The sequence below is a fragment of the Macaca nemestrina genome, chromosome 7 (assembly GCF_043159975.1).
Source record: "Macaca nemestrina isolate mMacNem1 chromosome 7, mMacNem.hap1, whole genome shotgun sequence".
In the NCBI taxonomy this organism is placed as follows: Eukaryota; Metazoa; Chordata; class Mammalia; order Primates; family Cercopithecidae; genus Macaca; species Macaca nemestrina.
The window spans coordinates 34,894,129-34,918,614 of NC_092131.1; the positions used below are offsets into that span (position 1 = coordinate 34,894,129).

General features: G+C 46.0%; 1 pseudogene; it reads left to right on the forward strand.

Moving 5' to 3' along the window:
• The first annotated feature begins 10,166 nt into the window (after nucleotides 1-10,166).
• LOC105494327 (heat shock cognate 71 kDa protein-like) overlaps nucleotides 10,167-24,486 on the forward strand; it is a 31,911-nt pseudogene continuing 17,591 nt past the window's right edge.

A 24,486-nucleotide genomic window follows, 5' to 3' on the forward strand; every position in this document is an offset into this window, starting at 1 on the left:
GCAGTGAGCTGAGATCGTGCACTCCAGCCTGGGCAAGACAGCAAGACTCCGTCTCAAAATAAAAGAAATTATTAACATATGATGAGTACCAATAGAACACAAAATTTAGTGGGAATACAAATGAGAAAGTAGCACCACTACCATCTGCAAAATTTACATCTGTCTATATTTCTGCTTGCTAGGTTTCCTTTCCATTAACTAAGGTTAATAATACCTTTGGCCGGGCGTGGTGACGAATAACTATAGTCCCAGTTACTTGGGAGACGAAATTAACTTATGTGTGTTTGTACTTTGTTCAGTAAAGTGCTATTCAAATGTATAGTTTTTATAGTGCTACTCTATAATGCTATTTATAGTTTGTAAATAAAAGGAGTTTGTGTCATTTATTTTTTTTTCTTTATTTTTCTTTTTCTTCTTTTTTCTTCTTTTTTTTTTTTTTTTTTTTGAGAAGGTGTCTCTGTTGCCCAGGCTGGAGTGCAGTGACGTGATCTTGGCTCACTGCAATCTCTGCTCCCGGGTTCAAGTGATTCTTGTGCCTCAGCCTCCCCAGTAGCTGGGATTACAGGCATGTGTCACCGCACCTGGCTAACTTTTGTATTTTTAGTAGAGACGGGGTTTCACTATGTTGGCCAGGTTGATCTCCAACTCCTGACCTCAGGTGATCTGCCTACCTGGACCTCCCAAAGTGCTGGGATCAAAGGTGTGAGCCACCATGCCCACCCAAGAGTTTGTGCCTATTTACAACAAAAGGCATAGACAGAAATCTTCTCAGATTACTCTGTGTCCCTTTTTATTATTAGAAACATTGTACATGAATTTGTGTTTACTGTGTAATAAAGGGAGCTCTCAGGCAACAATTTGCTAACTTTCCTACCTTAGACAATTTGTTGCTTATGTTCATGCAGCATCCATTCCCCTTGCCTTTAGTCATGACCCTCCACGTTTTTTAAAAGAAACCATCTTGGCCAGGGGTGGTGGCTCACGCCTGTAATCCCAGCACTTTGGGAGGCCGAGGCAGACGGATCATGAGGTCAAGAGATCAAGACCAGCCTGACCTGACCAACATGGTGAAATGCTGTCTCTACTAAAAATACAAAAAGTAGCTGGGCGTGGTGATGTGCGCCTGTAGTCCCAGCTACTTGGGAGGCTGAGAATCGCTTCAACCTGGGAGGCAGAGGGTGCAGTGAGTGGAGATTGTGCCACTGCACTCCAGCCTGGGCAACAGAGCAAGACTCCGTCTAAAAAAAAAAGAGGCCAGGCACGGTGGCTCACACCTGTAATCCCAACACTTCAAGAGGCTGAAGCAGGTGGATCACCTGAGGTCAGAAGTTCAAGACCAGCCTGGCCAACGTGGCGAAACCCTGTCTCTACTAAAAATAATAAAAATTAGCTGGGCGTGGTGGCAGGCACCTGTAATCCCAGCAGCTCAGGAGGCTGAGGCAGGAAAATCGCTTGAACCCAGCAGGCAGAGGTTGCAGTGAGTGGAGATTGCGCCATTGTACTCCACCTGGACAACGAGCAAAACTCGATCTAAAAAAAAAAAAAAAAAAAGAAAAGAAACCATCCTTCCACTACTCCAGATCCATGTAGTTTGGATAGGAAGTCCCAACTCTAACCAGACCCTCTTAGGACACTGGAGTAAACTTATAGCCTAATCAAAACCTGATAATTTAGTCCCCCCTCCTTTTTTTTTTTTTTTTTTTTTGTACTAGCCGCTATTTAAAGCATCTTGCAAATATCAACTCCTTTAATCCTCATAACAACCCCCTGAAGTAAGAACTGTTGTGATACAAATGAAGAAACCAAGGCTTGCAAAAGTTAACCTATCAAAGGCTACAAAAATAGTAAGCGAGCCAGTCTGGTTCCTGAGTTCATGCTCTTGAACATTCACTGCTTCATCCTTTCAGGAATAATCCTAAAAAGAAGGGGAGGGGTCTCTGTATTTTTCATTTAAGTTGAATTTTTTTTTTTTTTCAATTTAAGCTTAGGAGGATTTAAGCTTGGAATAGAAGGGATGAAAATGAAGTCACAGAAGAAAGCAGAAGTAAGACAGAGTAAGAGATTTTTGACAATGTCAGTTGAGAAAATGGTTCATTCATTCATTTTGTTTGTTTTTTGGTTTGTTGTTGCTGTTATTATTTGAGATAGGGTCTCCCTTTGTTGTCCTGCCTGGAGTGCAGTGGCATAATCACGGCTCCCTGCAACCTCGACTTCCCAGGCTCCAGCAATTCTCCCACCTCAGCCTCCCAAAAGCCAGGATTACAGGCATGAGCCACTGTGCACGACTGCTTCAGCTACTCCTAAAGCCAGCTGTTCTAGGCTTCTCAGTATGTAACCCAACACATTACTTTTCCTAAATCAGTCTGAGTTGAGTTTTCTATTCCTTACACAGAAAGAACTCTAAATGATACACTTATATACCACTTGTAGAGAACAAGCCAAGCCATTCATTTGCAATGCCAATTATCCCCCTTCTATTTTTTTCTTACAAATCCTTGCTGAGGAAACTGTAGATAATTAACTTGGGTATTACATTCTGTGTGCATTTGGACCCTATTCTTTTTCTTTTTCTTTTTTTTTTTGAGACAGTTTTGTTCTCATTGCCTAGGCTGGAATGCAATGGCATGATCTCAGCTCACTGCAACCTCCGCCTCCTGGGATCAAGCAGTTCTCCTGCCTCAGCCTCCCAAGTAGCGGGGATTACAAGCACACGCCACCATGCCCAGCTAATTTTGTATTTTTAGTAGAGGTGGGGTTTCTCCATGTTAGCCAGGCTGGTCTCCAACTCCCAGCCTCAGGTGATCCACCCGCCTCAGCCTCCCAAAATGCTGGGATTACAAGCATGAGTCACCACACCCGGCCTGGACCCTATTCTCATTGGCCACATCTGACCCAACTAAACAGCAGCATACCAGGAAAAAATGTTGTTTAGCTGGAGCTGAGCAGATCTTCTCAAAGATTGAAACTGGAGCCCAGCACAGTAGCACGCACCTGTAGCCTCAATCATGAGGAGGGAGGATTGCTTGTGTGTGTGTGTGTGTGTGTGTGTGTGTGTGTGTGTGTGTGTGTATGCATGCCCATCATTTATATATATATGTGTGTATATATATAATGCCATTATGTAGTATATAAATAATGGCATAAAACATATAAATATAATACATATAATGCTATTATATATATAAGATATGTGAACATATATAATATGTATGTTTATATAGAGAGAAGAAGATTGAGAGAGAGAGGAAGCACATTAACACAGAATCTAGAGATCAAGGCTGGACTCCCCAGCAAGGTGGAGTAACTGAAGTTTACCAAGTTAAGTCAGGACTCTGAAAGGATGTTAAAGTGCTCCCTTGTTAATAGTCCTAGGCTCTTGACAGAAGCAAACATAGTCCCTATGGAGAAAGGAACCCCTAATTTAGGCTTCAGGATTCTGATATCAAATGTGAGCTTAAAATTTAAAAATGCAGGCCAGGCATGATGGCTTATGCCCGTAATCCCAGCGCTCTGGGAGGCTGAGGCAGGTGGACCACCTGAGGTCAGGAGTTTGAAACCAGCCTGACCAACATGGAGAAACCCCATCTCTACTAAAAATACAAAAATTAGCCAGGCGTGGTGGCGCTCACGTGTAGTCCCAGCTATTTGGGAGGCTGAGGCAGAAGAATTGCCTGAACCCAGGAGGCAGAGGTTGCAGTGAGCCAAGATCACACCACTGCACTCCACCCTGGGTGATAGAGTGAGACTTAGTCAAAACAAACAAACAAACAAAAAAATTGACTGGGTGATGTGGCTCACACCTGTAATCCCAGCACTTTGGGAGGCTGAGGCGGACAGATCACCAGAGGTCAGAGTTTGAGACCAGGCTGACCAACATGGAGAAACCCCGATTCTACTAAAACTACAAAAAAATTAGCCGAGCATGGTGGTGCAACCGTAATCCCAGCTACTCAGGAGGCTGAGGCAGGAGAATTGCTTGAACCTGGAAGGTGGAGGTTGCAGTGAGCCAAGATCACAGCATTGCACTTCAGCCTAGGTAAAAAGAGCGAAACTCCGTCCAAAAAAAAAAAAAAGCCAAGGGCTAGGCATGGCAATGGCAGCTCACACCTCTAATCCCAGCACTTTGGGAGGCCGAGGAGGTGGATTGCTTTGAGATCAGGAGTTCAAGACCAGCCTGGCCCACATGGTGAAACCCCATCTCCATTAAAAATACAAAATTTAGCTGTGCGTGGTGGCACACACCTGTAATCCCACCTACTCGGGAGGCTGAGGCAGGAGAATCACGTGAACTTGGGAGGTGGAGATTGCAGTGAGCTGAGATTCCTCCACTACACTCCAGCCTGGGCAACAGAGTGAGACTGTCTAAAAAATATTAAAGTGCCAAGAATATTAGGAACAAACCACCATAAATGCAGCATCACACACATATACACACATGTGCACACACAAAACCAACAGACTTAAATTCCCAATTCAGATATTGAAATATTAGATACGGAACATATGAAATCTTTTTTTTTTTTTTTTTTGAGACAGAGTCTCACGCTGTTGCCCAGGCTGGAGTGCAGTGGCGCGATCTCGGCTCACTGCAAGCTCCACCTCCCGGGTTCCCGCCATTCTCCTGCCTCAGCCTCCTGAGTAGCTGGGACTACAGGCGCCCGCCACCGCGCCCGGCTAATTTTTTGTATTTTTAGTAGAGACGGGGTTTCACTGTGGTCTCGATCTCCTGACCTTGTGATCCGCCCGCCTCGGCCTCCCAAAGTGCTGGGATTACAGGCTTGAGCCACCGCGCCCGGCCCATATGAAATCTTTCAAGGGATTTTTCTTAGACTCAGGACAGTGGCTAATGCCTGTAATCCCAGTGCATTGCCAGGCCAAGACAGGATGATCACCTGAGTCCCGGAGTTTGAGACCAGCCTGGGCAACATAGGGAGACCCTGTCTCTAAAAAATTTTTTTTTGTAATTAGCCAGGCATGGTGGGGCACAGATCAAGGCTGCATGAACCATGATCACACCATTGTACTTCAGCCTGGGTGACAGAGTGAGACCCTGTCCCACTCTGTAAGATAAACAAGTAAATAAATAAAATAAATTAGTCATCAATAGATGTTGAATTGTATGGAATTCTTTTTTAGCAATTATTGAAATTATCATATTAATAATCAATGATAAAACAAAATTTTATTTGAGAACATCTTATGAATTCATGATAGGGAAAGATTTATTTTTATTTTTATTTTTTTTGAGATGGAGTTTTACTTTGTCACCCAGGCTGGAGTGCAGTGGCGTGATCTTGGCTCACTATAACCTCCACCTCCCAGGTTCAAGGAATTCTCCTGCCTCAGCCTCCCGAGTAGCTGGGATTACAGGTGCCCACCACTACACTCAACTAATTTTTGTATTTTTAGTAGAGATGGGGCTTCACCTTGGTGGCCACGCTGGTCTCGAACTCCTGACCTCAAGTGATCCACCCACCTCGGCCTCCCAAAGTGCTGGGATTACAGGCATGAGCCACTGTGCCCCGACAGGAAGGATTTCTTAAGGAAGATACTATAAGTGTAATCTAAACAGAAAAGATTGATAAATCCGACTATATTAAGAACTTTTTTTTCTTTTTTTTTGAGACAGAGTCTCGCTCTGTCGCCCAGGCTGGAGTACAGTGGCCCAGTCTCGGCTCACTGCAAGCTCTGACTCCCGGGTTCACACCATTCTCCTGCCTCAGCCTCTCAACTAGCTGAGACTACAGGCATCTGCCACCACGCCCAGCTAATATTTTGTATTTTTAGTAGAGATGGGGTTTCACCGTGTTAGCCAGGATGGTCTCGATCTCCTGACCTCATGATCTGCCCGCCTCAGCCTCCCAAAGTGCTGGGATTACAGGCATGAGCCACTGTGCCCGGCCAAGAACTTTTGATATATTGAAAGTCACCATTTAAAAAAAAAAAAAAAAAAAAGTGGGCCAGGCGCGATGGCTCATGCCTGTAATCCCAGCACTTTGGGAGGCCGAGGCGGGCAGATCACGAGGTCAGGAGATCAAGACCATCCTGGCTAACACAGTGAAACCCCGTCTCTACCAAACAAAATACAAAACATTAGCCGGGCATGGTGGCAGGTGCCTCTAGTCCCAGCTACTGGGGAGGCTGAGGCAGGAGAATGGCTTGAACCCAGGAGGCGGAGGTTGCAGTGAGCCAAGATCACACCACTGCACTCCAGCCTGGGTGACAGAGTGAGACTCTGTCTCAAAAAATAATAATAATAATAATTTAAATAGATAATGAAAAGATAATCCAATGGAAAACTGGAGAAAGGCAGTTCTAGCTTTTTTTTCTTCTTCTTCTTTTTTGAGACAGAGTCTTGCTCTGTTGTCCAGGCTGGAGCGCAGTGGCATGATCTTGGCTCACTGCAACCTCCACTTTCTGGGTACAAGATTCTCATGCCTCATCCTCTCGAGCATCTGGGATTACAGGCATGCACCACCATACTCAGCTAATTTTTGTATCTTTAGTAGAGATGAGGTTTCACTGTGTTGACCAGGCTGGTCTGAAACTCCTGTCCTTGAGTGATCTGCCCGCCTCCGCCTCCCAAAGTGCTGGGATTATAGGCGTGAGCCACCATGCCCAGCCAGTTCTAGCATTTTGAAAAAGAAACACAATTGATGAATCAAACACGAAAATCTTAGTAATCAAAGAAATGTGAATACCATAGGGAGATATCAGAGTTTCTGTTTTGTTTTGTTTTGAGACAGGGGTCTTGCTTTGTTGCCCAGGCTGGTCTTGAATTCCTGGGCTCAAATAATCCTCCTGGCTGGGTGCAGTGGCTCACGCCTGTAATCCCAGCACTTTGGGAGGCCGAGGCGGGTGGATCATGAGGTCAGGAGATCGAGACCATCCTGGCTAACATGGTGAAACCCCGTCTCTACTAAAAATACAAAAACTTAGCCAGGCGTGGTGGTGGGCGCCTGTACTCCCAGCTACTCAGGAGGCTGAGGCAGGAGAATGGCGTGAACCCAGGAGGTGGAGCTTGCAGTGAGCCGAGATCTCACCACTGCACTCCAGCCTGGGTGACAGAGCGAGACTCAGTCTCAAAAAAAAAAAAAAAATTTCGGCCGGGCGCAGTGGCTCAAGCCTGTAATCCCAGCACTTTGGGAGGCCGAGACGGGCGGATCACGAGGTCAGGAGTTCGAGACCATCCTGGCTAACACGGTGAAACCCCGTCTCTACTAAAAAAAATACAAAAAACTAGCCGGGCGAGGTGGCGGGCGCCTGTAGTCCCGGCTACTCGGGAGGCTGAGGCAGGAGAATGGCGTAAAAACCCAGGAGGCAGAGCTTGCAGTGAGCTGAGATCCGGCCACTGCACTCCAGCCTGGGCGACACAGCGAGACTCCGTCTCAAAAAAAAAAAAAAAAAAAAATTTCCTCCCACCATGGCCTCCCGAAGTGGTAGGATTACAGCCATGAGCCACCATGCCCAGCCAAGATATCACTTTAAAGCCATTGCTTGGTAGAAACTAAAAAGTCTGGCTGGGCACTGTGGTTCATGCCTGTAATCTCAGCACTTTGGGAGACTGAGGAGGGCGGATCACTTGAGGTCAGGAGTTCAAGACCAGCCTGGCCAACATGGGGAAATCCCGTCTCTACTAAATATACAAAAATTATAGCCAGGCATGATGGTGCATGCCTGCAATCCCAGCTACTCGGGAGGCTGAGGCAGGAGAATCACTTGAACCTGGGAGGCAGAGGTTGCGGTAAGCCGAGATCACGCGATTGCACTCCAGCCTGGGCAGCAAGAGGGAAACTCTCTCTCTCAGAAAAAAACAAAAAACAAAAACAAAAAAAACTAAGAAGTCTGATGATATGAGGATGTAGAATAAGAGGAACACTTAGACATTGCTGGTGGAAGTATACACTGGTACAACTATTTTGATAACTTAAAAAAAATAAGGATGGCTGGGCATGGTGGCTCACACCTGTAATCCCAGCACTTTGGGAGGCCACGGTGGGCAGATCACTTGAGGTCAGGAGTTCAAGACCACCCTGGCCAGCACGGTTCAACCCCGCCACTACTAAAAATACAAAAATTAGCAGAGCATGGTGGTGTGCACCTGTAGTCCTAGCTATTTGGGAGGCTGAGGCAGGAGAATTGCTTGAACCTGGGAGGTGCAGGTTGTAGTGAACCGAGATCATGCCACTGCACTCAAGCCTGGGGTATAGAACAAGACTCTGTCTCGGGAAAAAAAAAAAAAAAAAAAAAAGCATGTGCTTTGCCTATGACTCTCTTGTTTATGTAGAGAAACCTTTGTGTGTATACCCCAGGACACATGTTCAAGGACATTCATAGCAACATGATTCATAAAGGAAACAAAAATACCAAAAATTACTCAAACATCTGACAAAAGAATAGAGAACAGGTCAAGGTATTTCCCAAAATTTACATAACATAATAAGCATTTTATATGCATTTAAGGTTGCCTAGAAAACGAAAAGTGGTTTGTTTGTTTGTTTGTTTTTTGAGACAGAGTCTCACTCTGTAGCACCAGCTGGAGTGCAGGGGCATGATCTCGGCTCACTGCAACCTCCACCTCCTTGGTTCAAGCAATGACCCTGCCTCAGCCTCCCAAGTAGCTAGGATTACAGGCACACACCACCACGCCCGCCTAATTTATTTCTATTTTTTTTTTTTTTTGAGGTGGAGTCTCGCTCTGTCGCCCAGGCTGGAGTGCAGTGGCCGGATCTCAGCTCACTGCAAGCTCCGCCTCCCGGGTTCCCGCCATTCTCCTGCCTCAGCCTCCCGAGTAGCCGGGACTACAGGCGCTGCCACCACGCCCGGCTAATTTTTTGTATTTTTAGTAGAGACGGGGTTTCACTGTGTTAGCCAGGATGGTCTCGATCTCCTGACCTCGTGATCCGCCCGTCTCGGCCTCCCAAAGTGCTGGGATTACAGGCTTGAGCCACCGCGCCCGGCCATTTATTTCTATTTTTAATAGAGACAGGGTTTCACCATGTTGGTCGGACTGGTCTCGAACTCCAGACTTCAGGCAATCTGCCCGCTTCAACCTCCCAAAGTGCTGGGATTATAGGCGTGAGCCACCACAACTGGCCAACAAAATTTTTAAAAAGCATTATACAGAAATAGGATGAATAAACTCCAGTGTCATGTATATGACATTCAGTGAAAAAAGCAAATCAGGCTGGGTGCAGTGGCTCATGCCTGTAATCCCTGCACTTTGGGAGGCTGAGGTGGGTGGATCACCTGAGGTCAGGTGTTCAAGACCAGCCTGGTGAACATGATGAAACCGCATCTCTACTAAAATACAAAAAATTAGCTGAGTGTGGTGGCGCGTGCCTGTAATCCCAGCTACTCAGAAGGCTGAGACGGGAGAATCGCTTGAACCTGGGAGGCAGAGGTTGCAGTGAGCTGAGATCACACCACTGCACTCCGGCCTGGGCATCAAGAGCAAAACTCTGTGTCAAAAAAAATATATTTAAAAAAATAATAAATTAATAAAAGAAAAGAAAAGAGCAAATCAGAGATTTGTATATTGAATGTGTCTGCAGCACTTGGGGTTCCTGTGTCTTTCTTCAAAGTTGGAGCCGGGCCTACACGCCAGCAACCATGTGTAAGGGACCTACACATTAGTATTGATCTTGGCATCACCTACTGTTGTGTTGGTGTTTTCCACCATGGAAAAGTAGAGATAATTGCCATTGATCAGGAAAACCAAACCACTGCAAGCTATGTCACTTTTATGGACACTGAATGATTCATTGGCGACGCTACAAAGAGTCAAGTTGAAGTGGCTGGGCGCGGTGGTTCACACCTGTAATCCCAGCACTTTAGGAGGCCAAGACGGGCAGATCACGAGGTCAGGAGTTCAAGACCAGCCTGGCCAACATAGTGAAACCCCATCTCTACTAAAAATACAAAAAATTAGCTAGGTGTAGTGGTGGGAGCCTGTAAGCCCAGCTACTCGGGAGGCTGAGGCAGGAGACTCACTTGGACCCAGGAGGCGGAGGTTGAAGTGAGTGGAGATGTCACCACTGCACTCCAGCCTGGGCAACAGTGCAAGACTCCATCTCAAAAAAAAAAAAAAGAATCAAGTTGAAGTGAACCCCATTAGCACAGTTTTTTATGCCAAATTTCTGACTGGACACAGATTTGATGATGCTGTTGTCCAGTCTGATATGAAGCATTGGCCCTACATGGTGGTGAATGGTACTGACCGGCCCAAGACTCAAGTGAAATACAACGGAGAGACAGAAAACTTCTATCCAGAGGAAGTGTCCTCTATGTTCTGACAAAGATGAAGGAAATTGCAGAAGCCTACCTTGGGAAGACTGTTACCAATGCTGTTGTCACAGTATCAACTTATTTTAACGACTCTGAGAGCATCAAGCTACCAAAGATTTTGGAACTATTGCTGGTCTCAATATACTTAGAATTATCAATGAGCCAGCTGCTGCTGCTATTGCTTATGGCTTAGACAAAAAGGTTGGAGCTGAAAGAAACATGCTCATCTTTGACCTGGGAGGTACCATCTCTTGTTTTTGTTGAGACAAGGGTCTCACTCTTTGGCCCAGGCTGGAATGCAGTAGCGCTATCTTGGCTCACTGCAACTTCCATCTCCCAGGCTCAGGTGATTCTTCTATCTCAGCCTCCTGGGACTACAGGCGCATGCCACCATGCCTGGCTAATTTTTGTATTTTTAGTAGAGACAGGGTTTTGCCATGTTGCCCAGGCTGGTCTAGAACTCCTAGACTCCAGCAGTCCACCTGCCTCAGCCTCCAAAGTGCTGGGATTACAAGCATGAGCCACCACACCCGGCCAAGGTATCACTTTTGATGTGTCAATCTTCACTATTGAAAATTGAATCTTAGGCGGGGAGCAGTGGCTCATGCCTGTAATCCCAGCACTTTGGGAGGCCGAGGTGGGTGAATCACTTAAGGCCAGAAGTTCGAGACCAGCCTGGCGAACATGGTGAAACTCCATCTCTACTGAAAATACAAAAATTAGCCTGGCATGCTGGTGAGCACCTGTAATGCCAGTTATTCGGGAGGCTGAGGCAGGAGAATTGCTTGAACCCTGGAGGCAGAGATTGCAGTGAACCGAGATCGATCATGTCACTGCACTTCAGGCTGGGCGACAGAGCAAGACTCTGTCTCAAAAAAGGAAGAAAATTGAATCTTTGCAGTCAATTCTACAGCCAGAAACACCAACACCAACTTAGTTGGAGAAAACCTTGACAACTGAATGGCCAACCACTTTATTACTGAATTCAGTCTTTAGCATATGAAGGACATCAGTGAGAACAAGCGAGCTGTCCAACACCTCTGTACTGCTTGTGAACGTGCTAAGTATACTCTCTTCCAGCACCCAGGCCAGTATTGAGATCGATTTTCTCTATGAAGAAATTGACTTCTGGCTGGGCGCAGTGGCTCAAGCCTGTAATCCCAGCACTTTGGGAGGCCAAGACGGGCAGATCACGAGGTCAGGAGATCGAGACCATCCTGGCTAACCTGGTGAAACGCCGTCTCTACAAAAAAAATACAAAAAACTAGCTGAGCGAGGTGGCGGGCGCCTATAGTCCCAGCTACTTGGGAGGCTGAGGCAGGAGAATGGCCTAAACCCGGGAGGTGGAGCTTGCAGTGAGCTGAGATCCGGCCACTGCACTCCAGCCTGAGCAACAGAACGAGACTCCGTCTCAAAAAAAAAAAAAAAAAAAAGAAAAGAAATTGACTTCTATACCTCCATTACCCATGCCTAAGTTGAAGAATTGAATGCTTACCTATTCTGTGACTCCCTGACCCCAATAGAGAAAGCCCTTCAAGACACAAAATTAGACAAGCCACAGATTCATAATATTGTCCTGGTTCGTGGTTCTGCTCATATCCCCAAGATTCAGAAGCTTCTCCAAGGTTTCTTCAATGGAAAAGGACTGAATAAGAGTATCAACCATGAAGAAGCTGTTGCTTATGGTGCAGCTGTCCAGGAAGCCCTCCTGTTTGGAGACAAATCTGAAAATGTTCAAGATTTGCTGCTCTTGGATGTCACTTCTCTTTCACTTGGTATTGAAACTACTGGCAGATTCATGACTGTCTTCATTAAGTGCAATACTACCATTCCTACCAAGCAGACACAGACCTTCACTCCCGACTCTGACAACCAGCCTGGTGTGCTTATTCAAGTTTATGAAGGGAAGCGTGCCATGACCAACAATAACAACCTGCTTGCCAAGTTTGAACTCCCAGGCATACCTTCTGCACTCCTGCTGTTCCTAAGATTGCAGTCACTTTTGACATTGATGCCAATGGTATCCTCAGTGTTCCTGCTGTGATGAAGAGTAACAGGAGAGTACTATCACTAATGACAGGGGGCATTTGTGCAAGGAAAACATTGAGCATATGCTCTGTGAAGCTGGGAATTACAAAGCTGAAGATGAGAAGGAGAGCATCAAGGTGTCATCCAAGAATTCACTTGAATCCTATGCATTCGACATGGAAACAACTGTTGAAGACTGGAAACTTCAAGACAAGATTAACAATGAGGACAAACGGAAGATTTTTGACAAGTGTAATGGAATTTTTTTATTTTATTTTTTGAGACAGAGTCTTGCTCTGTTGCCCAAGATGGAGTGCAGTGGGTGCGATCTCTGCTCACTGCAACCTCCGCCTTGTGGTTTCAAGCAATTCTCCAGCCTCAACCTCCCGAGTAGCTGGGACTACAGGAGTGTACCACCAAGTCTGGCTAATTTTTTTTTTTTTTTTTTAAGAGATGGGATTTCACCATGTTGGCCAGGCTGGTCTCAAACTCCTGGCCTCAAGTAATCCACCCACCCAGGCCCCCTAAAGTGCTGGGATTACAGGCGTGAACCACCGAGCCCAGCCAACAAGTGCAATGAAATTAACTAGCTGCTGGGTGTGGTGGCTTATGTCTGTAATCCCAGCACTTTGGGAGGCTGAGGCAGGTGGATCACCTGAGGTCAGGAGTTCCAGACCAGCCTGGCCAACGTAGTGAAACCCTGCCTCTACTAAAAATACAAAAATTAGCTGGGCATTGAGGTGGACGCTTGTAATCCCAGCTTCTATGGAGGCTGAGGTAGGGGAATCGCTTGAACCCAGGAGGCAGAGGTTACAGTGAGCTGAGAATGCGCCACTGCACTCCAACCTGGGCAAGAGAGCAAGACTCTGTCTCAAAACAAAACATTGAAGGACCCAAATTTGCAACAAATTCTGTAGCAGTTCTTTTTTTTTTTTTTTTGAGACGGAGTCTCGCTCTGTAGCCCAGGCTGGAGTGCAGTGGCCGGATCTCAGCTCACTGCAAGCTCCGCCTCCCGGGTTCACGCCATTCTTCTGCCTCAGCCTCCCGAGTAGCTGGGACTACAGGCACCCGCCACCTCGCCCGGCTAGTTTTTTTGTATTTCTTAGTAGAGACGGGGTTTCACCGTGTTAGCCAGGATGGTCTCGATCTCCTGACCTCGTGATCCGCCCGTCTCGGCCTCCCAAAGTGCTGGGATTACAGGCTTGAGCCACCGCGCCCGGCCCTTTTTTTTTTTTTTTTAGATAGAGTCTCGCTTTGTTGCCCAGGCTGGAATGAAATGACCTGATCTTAGCTCACTGCAACTTCTGCCTCCTGAGTTCAAGTGATTCTCCTGCCTCAGCCTCCTGAGTAGCTGGGATTACAGATATCCTGATTAATTTTTGTATCTTTAGTGTGGACAGGGTTTCACCATGTTTGTCAGAATGATCTCGAACTCCTGACCTCATGATCACCCACCCCAGCCTCCCAAAGTGCTGGGATTACAGGCGTGAGCCACCGCACCCAGCCTTCTTCAGCATTTTTTTTTTTTTTTTTTGAGACAGAGTTTCACTCTTTCACCTAGGCTGGAGTGCAGTGGCTTGATCTCAGCTCACTGCAAACTCTGCCTTCCAGTTTCAAACGATTCTCCTTCCTCAGCCTCCCAAGTAGCTGGGATTCAGGCGCCTGCCACCACGTCCGGCTAATTTTTGTATTTTTAGTGGAGACGGGGTTTCACCATGTTGGCCAGGCTGGTCTGAAATTCCTGACCTTGTGATCCTCCCACCTCAGCCTCCCAAACTGCTGGGATTACAGGCGCGAGTCACTGCCCAGCCTCTTCTTCAGCAGTTTTGAAGTTCAGCTGCTATAGTACATTATTGGGCATTCTCATACTTGAACATGGAACATGAGCACAGGGGAAGGAAATAACATTGCACTTAGAAGCACTGCATTGTAAGTGGAAAATACAATGTCTTAAATAAAACTGTATTTAATATTGGCAAAAGAGACCAGGCACAGTGGCTGATGTCTGTAATTCCAGCACTTTGGGAGGCCAAGGCAGGTGGATTACTTGAGATCAGGAGTTCGAGACCAGCCTGGTCAACATCGTGAAATTCTGTCTCTTCAAAAATACAAAAATCAGTCGGGCATGGTAGCATGTGCCTGTAATTCCAGCTGCTTGGGAGGCCGAGACAGAAGAATCGCTTGAACCTGAGAGGCGAAGGTTGCAGTGAGCGAGATCGCGCCCCTGTACTCCAGCCTGGGCAACAGAGCGAGACTCCATCAAGATGAAATGAAATGAAATGAAGTAACATGACATGAAATGAAATGCAAAAAAAGAAATCTGTATATAACATGCCATTAGTACAAAGCTCAAACCTTGGCATAACTAATAATCTATTGTGTAGAAAAACATATACATGCGATAAAACTATGTATTTTTTAAAAACCAAAGAAATAGCTAATAGAAAATTCAACATAGGCCAGGCACAGTGGCTCACGCCTGTAATCCCAGCACTTCGGGAGGCCGAGGCAGATGGATCATGAGGTCAGGAGTTCGAGACTAGCCTGACTAACATGGTGAAACCCTGTCTCTACTAAAAATACAAAAAGTAGCTGTACATGGTGGCGGGTGCCTGTAATCCCAGCTACTCAGGAGGCTGAGGCAGGAGAATTGCTTGAACCCGGGAGGCGGAGGTTGCAGTGAGCCGGCATCGTGCCACTGCACTCCAACTTGGGCAAGAGAGCCAGATTCCGTCTCAAAAAAAAAAAAAAAAAAAAAATGCAACATAGTGTTTCCTTCTTGGAGGGAGAAAAAGTACGTAATGAGACTGAAAAAGCACTCATGGGTAGCCAGTATGATTTCTGTAATGTTCTAGTTCGTAAGTTTAGTGATGGATTGACTGATTTTATTGTTATCTTCATAATTTACATTAAATTTTTTAATGTACCAAATATTACACAGTTTTTCTCTTCTTTATTTCTTTCTGCTTTTTTTGTTATTTTTGTTTGTTTTTGGTTTTTTTTTGGGACAGGGTCTTGCTCTATCACCCAGGCTGGAGTGCAATGGCACAAACTCAGCTCACTGCAGCCTCCACCTCCTGGGTTCAAGCAATACTCCTGACTCAGCCTCCCGAGTAGCTGGGATTACAGGCTCCTGTAACCATGCTTGGCTAATTTTTGTATTTTAGGTAGAGACAGGGTTTCACCTTGTTGGCTAGGCTGGTCGCTGGTCTCGAACTCCTGACCCCAAGTGATCCACCCACCATCTCAGCCTCCCAAAATGCTGGATGCCAGGCATAAGCCACCGTGCCTGGCCTTTTTTTTTTTTTTAATTTTAAATCTTTAATTTCCGTTTTCACGTATTTTATTGCTCCCAAAAGGAACGGAGTGTGTAGCTCTGTCTCCGGTACATCATCCATGGCCCCTGGGTTGGGGCAGGGTATTTTTATTTTTATTTGTTTTGAAACAGGGTCTCGCTTTGTCATCCATGCTGGAATGCAGTGTTGTAATCACAGCTCACTGCAACCTCGACCTCCTGAGCTCCAGAGATCCTCCTTCCTCAGGTTCCAAAACAGCTGGGACTACAGGCACGTGTCACCACACCCAGCTAGTTTTTTGCAGTTTTTATAGAGACAGTGTCTCCTTATGCTGTCCAGGCTGGTCTCAAACTCTTGGGCTCAAGCGATCCACCCACCTCAGTCTCTCAAAGTCCTAGGATTACTGAGGATTACTGGTGTGAGCCACTGCACCTAGCCTTTGCTTTTTATTTTTATTTTTTTTGAGAGGGAGTCTTGCTGTATCCCCCAGGCTGGAACGCAGTGAGTCACTCGGCTCACTGCACCCTCTGCCTCCCAGGTTCAAGTTATTCTCCTAACTCAGCCTCCCAAGTTCCTGGGATTACAGGCACACGTCACTATGCCCAGCTAATTTTTGTATTATTTATTTATTTTGTAGTAGAGATCCGGTTTTCACTACGTTGGCCAGGCTGGTCTTGAACCCCTGACCTCAAGTGATCTGCCTGCTCCAACCTCCCAAAGTGCTGGGATTATAGGCATGAGCCACCATGCCTGGCCTGCTTTTTTAAAATTTTGCCAGTATATAGAACTCTACTTCATTTTAAAAACTGATATTATTTTTAAAACTCCTACATTGAATTCCTAATATAGTTGTGTCATAGTGTATCATCTAGGCGGCTTTCAGAAGCAAGTACCAGACAATCCAACTCAAACTGGCTTAAACAATAAAGAAATGGGCTGGGCATGGTGGGTCACACCTGTAATCCCAGCACTTTGGGAGGCCAAGGTGGGCAGATAACCTGAGGTCAGGAGTTCAAGACTAGCCTGGCCAACATGGAGAAATCCCATCTCTACTAAAAATACAAAAATTAGCCTGGCGTGGTGGCTGGTGCCTGTAATCCTAGCTACTTGGGAGGCTGAGACAGGAGAATGGCTTGAACCCAGGCGGCAGAGGTTGCAGTGAGTGGAGACTGTGTCATTGCACTCCAGCCTAGGCAAGAAGAGCGAAACTCCATCTCAAGAAAATAAACAAACAAACAAACAAACAAAACCAATAAGGAAAAGTATTGGCTTGTCCAGCAGAAAGACTAGATAGGCTGCTCTTCAGGGTTGGGTCATCCATAGGCTGAATCATTTCAAGAATGAGGTTCTTCCTGTCTCTCTGTTTTCCTATCTCTGCTCTACCATCTACAGTGTGGGCCTCGTTCTGAGTCTGGCTTCTCTAATGCTCAGAAGATGGCTATGTTGAGCACACAAACATTTGAATTCAGAAACCAGATCGAGTTGATTTCAGAAGCTCTCCCAGAAGATCAAGGAAGAACTTTCCACAATCCCCAGGAACCTGAATTGAGTCACACGCTAAAGTGAGTTTCATGCTCTTTTGCAAAACATCATTGGCAAGATAGATGTAAGTACACTTAGACAATTAGACCTATCCTTTGAGCCGCTGGTGAGGTCAGCTTTCTCTGGAATTTTGGACCTCAGAGGAAAGGTGGATATTTGCATAAAATTATAATTTCTTTAGAAAAGAGGAAGAAGGAAATGGATACTAGGAAAGCAACTATCATCCACTATACAATTTAATCATTCCCTTAATTATGGACATTTGTTTCCAATTTGTACACATGTAAACAATCCTGCAATTACCATCTTTGTACATGCTTTCTTCTAAATTTGTGCCTGTAATTCTCTACCGCTGATGCCTACAAGTGGAAACCCAAGGTGGAAGGCTACGCTAATTTTGAAATTTAAATATATATTACCAAATAGCTCTGCCAAAGAGGTATACCAATTATATTTCTTTTTTTTTCTTTCTTTTTCTTTTATTTTTCTGAGACAGGGTCTTGATCTGTCACTTAGGCTGGAGTGCAATGGCATAATCACAGCTCACTGCAGCCTCAACCTCCCTGGCTCAAGTGATCCTCCCAAGTAGCTGGGACCTTAACATTTTTTTTGTAGAGACAAGGCCTCACTATGTCAACCTGGCTGGTCTCAAACTCCAGTGCTCAAGGGATCTTTCCTGCTTGGCCTCTCAAAGTTCTGGGATTACAAGTGTAAGCCACCACATTTGGTCCCCAGTCATATTTATTTTTATTTATTTATTTGAGATAGGGTCTTGCACTGCCACTCAGGACATTTTCTCTCCCCTAAATAGAAACCTCACAAATATGAAGCAGTCAATCCTTATTACCTACTCCCACAGTCCTGAGCAACCACAAACCCACTTTCCATCTCAATGAATCTGCCTATTCTGGGTATCATAGAATATGTGGCCTTTTGTATCTGGCTTCTTTTACTTAGCATAATACTGTTAAGATTCATCCACGGTGTAGCATCTATCACTACCTCATTCCTTTTTTTTTGAGACAGAGTTTTGCTATCATTGTCCAGGTTGGAGTGCAATGGCACAATCTAGGTTCACCTCAACCTCTGCCTCCCGGGTTCAAGCAATTCTCCTGCTTCAGCCTCCCAGGTAGCTGGGATTACAAGCATGAGTCACTACGGCCGGCTAACTTTGTATTTTTAGTAGAGACAGGGTTTCTCCATGTTGGTCAGGCTGGTCTCGAACTCCGTACCTCAGGTGATTCACCTACCTCTGGCCACCGTGCCCGGACGACTTCATCTTAAAACAAACAAACAAACAAATGGCCAGGTGCAGTGGCTCACACCTGTAATCCCAGCACTTTGGGAAGCTGAGGTGGATGGATCACAAGGTCAGGAGTTCGAGACCATCCTGGCCAACATGGTGAAACCCCATCTCTACTAAAAACGCAAAATTTAGCCGAGTGTGGTGACAGGTGCCTGTAATCCCAGCTACCCTGGAGGCTGAGACAGGAGAATCTCTTGAACCCAGGAGGCGGAGGTTTCAGTCAACTGAGATTGCACCACTGCACTCCAGCCTGGGTGACAAGAGTGAAACTGCATCTCAAAAAAAAAAAAAAAAAAAAAAGGAGAAGAAGAGAAAGAAAGAAAGAAAAGCAGAAGAGAAAAATAAATAAATAAATGCTGGTGGGGGGAGTCTTGCTAGATTACCAAAGCTGGTCTCAACTTCTGGGCTCCAGTGATCCCTCCTCAGCCTCCTAAATACATGGAATTACAGGCACAAGCCACCATGCCCAGGTCCAAAGCTTTTGGCTTTTGATGTTGGAGGTTGATAAAATCCAATTTTTCTTTTTTTTTTTTTTTTGAGACGAAGTCTGACTCTTGCCCCTAGGCTGGAGTGCAATGGTGCGATCTTGGCTCATTGTAACCTCCACCTCCCGGGTTCAAGTGATTCTCCTGCCTCAGCCTTCCAAGTAGCTGGGATTACAGGCACATGCCACCATGCCCAGCTAATTTTTGTATTTTTAGTAGAGATGGGGTTTCACCATGTTGGCCAGGCTGGTCTCGAACTCCTGACCTCAGGTGATCTGCCCACCTCGGCCTCCCAAAGTGCTGGAATTATAGACATGAGCCACCACGCCCAGCCCAATTTATCTATTTTTTAAATTGCTTGTACTTTTGGTATCATATTTAAGAAACTGTTGTCTAATCCAAAGTCACAAGGATTTGAATGTTTTATAACAGTATTATACTTTTAGCTCTTACATTAGGTAACGGGTACATTTGAATTAATTTTTGTGTATGTGTAAACAGGGGTCCAAATTCATTCTGTGCATGTAAATATCAAATTATCCCAGCATCATTTGTTGAAAAGACTGTTCTTTCCTCATTGAAAGGCTGTGGCACCTTTATAAAAAATCAATTATCCAGGTGCAGTGGCTCACGCCTATAATCCCAGCACTTTGGGAGGCCAAGGTGGGCAGATCACCTGAGGTCAGGAGTTTGAGACTAGTCTGGCCAACATGGCGAAACCCTGTCTCTACTGAAAATATAAACCTTAGCTGGCTGTGGTGGCACACATCTGTAATCCTAGCTACTCAGGAGGCTGAGGCAGGAAAATTGCTTGAACCCAGGAGGTAGAGGTTGCAGTGAGCCGAGACGGCGCTGCTGCACTCCAGACTGGGTGACAGAGTGGGACTCCATCTCAAAAAAAAAAAAAAAAAAAAATCACTAACTCTATAATCCCAGCACTGTGGGAAGCCAAGACCGGAGGATTTTTTGGGCCCAGGAGTTTGAGACCAGTCTGGGCAACATGGCAAGACTGCATCAAGAGGGCAATACCTCATCTTTACAAAAAAAAAATTAGCTGGGAATGATGGCACGTGCCTGTGATCCCAACTAATTGGGTGCCTCCTTCCCTCAGGAGGCTGAGGTGGAGGGTCCTTTAAGCCCAGGCATTTGAGGCCGCAGTGAGCTGTGACCAAATCACTGTACTGCAGCCTGGGCAACAGAGAAAGATCTTGGGTTTTTGTTACTGTTATTGTTGTTTGTTTTTTTAGACAGAGTCTTGCTCTGTCGCCCAGGCTGGAGTGCAGTGGCACGGTCTCGGCTCACTGCAACCTCTGCCTTCTGGGTTCAAGTGATTCTCCTGCCTCAGCCTGCTGAGTAGCTGGGATTACAGGCATGTACCATCATGCCTGGCTAATTTTTGTATTGTTAGTGGAGACGGGGGGTTCACCATGTTGGCCAGGCTGGTCTTCAACTCCTGACCTCAAGTGATGCATCGGCTGCAGCCTCCCAAAGTGCTGGGATTACAGTTGTAAGCCATCACACTGGGCATAATTTTTTTGTTTGTTTTTTGAGTGTTTTCCTCTGTTGCCCAGGCTGGAGTGCAATGACTCAATCTTGGCTCATTGCAACCACTGCCTTCTGGGCGAAAGCGATCCTCGTACCTCAGCCTACTGAGTAGCTGGGGTTACAGGAATGCACCACCATGCCCAGTTAATTTTTGTATTTTTAGTAGAGGCAGGATTTTACCATGTTGGCCAGGCTGGTTTTGAACTCCTGGCTTCAAGTGATCTGTCCACTTTGGGCTCCCAAGGTGCTGGGATTACAGACGTGAGCCACTGTGCCTGGCCTGTACCCAGTTAATTTTAAAATTTTTTGTAGAGATGGGGTCTCACACTGTTGCCCAGGCTGACCTTGAACTCCTGGGCTCATGCAATCCTTCTCCCTAGATCTCCTACATTGCTGTGCTTACAGGTGTGAGCCCCTAGGCCTGGCTTTTTTTTTTTTTTTTAAGATGGAGTTTCGCTCTTGTTGCCCAGACTGGAATGCAGTGGCATGATCTCAGCTCACTTCAACCTCTGCCTCCTGGGTTCAAGTGATTCTCCTGTCTCAGCTTCCTGAGTAGCTAGGATTACAGGCGCCCGCCACCAGGCCTGGCTATTTTTTTGTATTTTTAGTAGAGATGGGGTTTCACCATGTTGGCCAGGCTGGTCTTGAACTCCTGACCTCAGGTGATCCACCCGCCTCGGCCTCCCAAAGTGCTAGGATTACAGGCCAAGACTGTGCCACTGCACTCCAGCCTGGGCAACAGAGTGAGACTCCATCTTAAAAAAAAAAAAAAAAATTAGGTGCCTTTCTCCAAGCTGAGAAATGGAGAAGGAAGCAAAGTGTTGAGAGTATCATTTGAGTTCCAGATTGAGCTTTCGCTAAAACTCATCTCCCAGATTGTTCAGTTATGTAAGCCAATACATTTCTTTTATTGATTAAGGCAGTTTGATTTGTAATTTGTCTTAATTAATGGAAGAAAGATGTTGCTCATAGTTCAGCAGGACTTAAATGTAATTTGATGAAATATGTTATCATATTTATTTATTTATTGAAATGGGGTCTTGCTCTGTTGCCCAGGCTGGAGTGCAGGGCACCATCTCAACTTACTGCAACCTCTGCCTTCTGGGTTGAAGCGATTCTCCTACCTCAGCCTCCCAAGTAGCTGGGACAATAGGCATACGCCACTACCCCAGGCTAATTTTTTGTATTTTTAGTAGAGACGGGGGATTCACCATATTGGCCAGGCTGGTCTCGAACTCCTGACATCAAGTGATCCTCCTGCCTCACCCTCCCAAAGTGCAAGGATTACAGGTGTGAGCCACCTTGCAGCCTATATTATCACATTGAAAGAGAAACAAGTCAACCAGAAGTAGAGTCGGTCAGCCATTTAAGTCTAGAAAAAGGAAAGTTATTTTAGCAGCATATAGGATTGCTCCCGGCTTCAAGTGATCCTACCACCCCAGCTCCCAAATTGCTGGGATTACAGGTGTGAGCCACCATGACTGTAAACTGTGTGAACAAATGTGAATCTGAAAGAGCCAATCATTAAAGATGGATCCTGGGTGGCTAATTGTGCCTAAATTTAAAATAGAGCCAAACAGCCATTTGTTGACGACTAGACGTCACACACACACACTGGGTTCTCTCTCTCTCTTTTTTTTTTGAGACAGAGTTTCGCTCTTGTTGCCTAGGCTGGAGTGCAATGGCGCGATCTCACAGCAACCTTCGCCTCCCAGGTTCAAGCGATTCTCCTGCCTCGGCCTCCCCAGTAGCTGGGATTACAGACATGTGCCACTACACCCGGCTAATTTTGTATTTTAGTAGAGACGGGGTTTTTCATGTTGGTCAGGCTGGTCTTGAACTCCTGACCTCAGGTGATCTGCCCACCATGGCCTCCCAAAGTGCTGGGATTACAGGCGTGAGTCACCACACCCAGCCCACACTCTGAGTCATCTAAAAACCAATGTCTGTTTGTTTGTTTATTTATTTATTTATATTTTTGAGATGGAGTTTCGCTCTGTCACCCAGGCTGGAGTGCAGTGGCGTGATCTCTGCTCACTGCAGTCTCCACCTCCCAGGTTCAAGTGATTCTCCTATCTCAGCCACTGGAGTAGCTGGGATTACGGGTACCTGCCACCAAGTCTGGCTAATTTTTATATTTTCAGTAGAGACCGGGTTTCACCCTGTTGGCCAGGCTGGTCTTGAACTCCTGAGCTTCAATAATCTGCCCGTCGCGGCCTCCCTAAGTGCTGGGATTACAGTTGTGAGCCACCGCACCCAGCCCAAAACCAGCATTTTTAAAACTTTGGTACTTTCAGAACTCACTTGAACTGGCCACTGGGTGTGGTGGGGCACGTGTGTAAACCCAGCATGTTGGAAGGCCTAGGTGGGCAGATCACTTAAGGTCAGGAGTTCAAGACTGGCCTGGCCAACAGGGTGAAACCCTGCCTCTACTGAAAGTACAAAAATGAGCTGGGCATGGTGGCACATGTCCGTAATTTCAGCTACTTGGGAGGCTGAGGGAGAAGAATCACTTGAATCTGGGAGGTGGAGGTTGCTGTGAGGGGAGATTGCACCACTGAACTCCAGCCTGTGCTACAGAGTGAGAGATATCTTGTCAAAAACAAAAACAAAAAACAAAAAACAAAAACAAAACAAAAAACCCCACTCACCTGAACCAACCAATCAGAGCTCAATCTGGGCTGAAGAGACCAATCAGAACTGAGCTATACTGACCAATCAGAACTAAGCTAGTTTGACACCTTCATTTGCATAAATGGACCTGATTGGAACTTGGGCAGGAACTTGTGCTATAAAACCCGAACTGTCCAGCCGGGGGCAATGGCTCATGTCTGTAATCCCAGCACTTTGGGAGGCTGAGGCGGGCAGATCATCTGAGGTCAGGAGTTTGAGACCAGCCTGACCAACATCGTGAAACCTGTCTCTACTAAAAATACTAAAATTAGCCGGGTGTGGTGATGTGCACCTGAATTCCCAGCTACTGGGGAGGCTGAGGCAAGACAACTGCTTGAACTGGGAGGTGGAGGTTGCAGTGGGCCAAGATCCCGCCACTGCACTCCAGCCTTGCTGACAGAGCAACACTCCATCTCAAAAAATAAAATAAAATAATAAAACACTGAACTGTCTCTTTAGTTTCTGGAGCTCAACTTCGTTTTACATGGAAGGCTGCGTTTCTAAAAGTAGCTAGGATTACAGGCATGTGCCGCCACACCCAGCTAATTTTTGTATTTTTTAGTAGAGACAGGATTTCACCATGTTGGCCAGGCTGGTCTCGAACTCCTGACCTCAGGTGATCCGTCTGCCTCGGCCTCCCAAAGTGGTAGGATTACAGGCGTGGGCCACTGTGCCCAGCTTTTTTTGTTTGTTTGTTTTTTTAGTAGAGATGGGGTTTTACCTTGTTGGCCAGGCTGGTCTTGAACTCCTGACCCCAAGTGATCTGCCTGCCTTGGCCTCTCAAAGTGCTGGGATTACAGGTGTGAGCCACCACACCTGGACTGTTTTCTTTTTCTTTTAAGGGACAGGGTCTTACTATATTGCCCAGTCTGGTCTTGAACTCCTGGCTTCAAGAAATCCTCCTACCTTGGCATCCTAAAGTGCTGGGATTACAGACGTGAGCCACTGCACCCAGCCCTTTGGTTTTTTTTTTCTTTCTTTCTTTCTTTTTTTTTTTTTTTTTTGAGATGGAGTCTTGCTCTGTCGCCCAGGCTGAAGTGCAGTGATGCAATTTCAGCTCACTGCAACCTCTGCCTCCTGAGTTCAAGTGATTCTCCTGCCTTAGCCTCCCCAGTAGCTTGGACTACAGGTGTGTGCCACCACGCCTGGCTAATTTTTGTATTTATTTTTTTTTGTTGTTGAGATGGAGTCTCGCTCTGTTGATTACAGGCATGAACCACCATGCCTGGCCTACTTTTATTCTTTTACCAGATCATTGGAATTAGCAGATCTGTTTCTCAAGTCAGTTTTCTTTACTCATTCTCATTCTTTGCATGCTAAGTTA